Genomic DNA, 350 nt, shown 5'->3' on the forward strand with positions numbered 1-350 from the left:
ATCCTAGGGTGCGATGGGTCAAAGGCCGAGGAAACGGCCGCCTGCGTGATCAAGGATTCCTCCTCCCCTCTCTTCCCCCAACCTTCGCCCTTACTCGTCTCACAGCCTGCCTGCCTTGCTGGGACATGGGATGTCAGTGTACATTTTGCGTTGACTGTATTCACTATAGAAACTTTGCCAGAGAGACGTGCTGGCTTCTCTTAAGGATGGTGGGCAGCTGATGCGCACTCACTTTCCGTCGGAGGAAGTGTCACAGGAGTCTAGATTTCCCGCCCTTGGTGGCTGCAAACGGACACGAGGCCTACAGTGTGCTGAAGCAAGAATGGGGACCGGTGCGTAGCCGCGCAGTT

This window comes from Merops nubicus, unplaced genomic scaffold (genome assembly GCF_000691845.1).
Source record: "Merops nubicus isolate BGI_N331 unplaced genomic scaffold, ASM69184v1 scaffold28576, whole genome shotgun sequence".
NCBI classification, from domain to species: domain Eukaryota; kingdom Metazoa; phylum Chordata; class Aves; order Coraciiformes; family Meropidae; genus Merops; species Merops nubicus.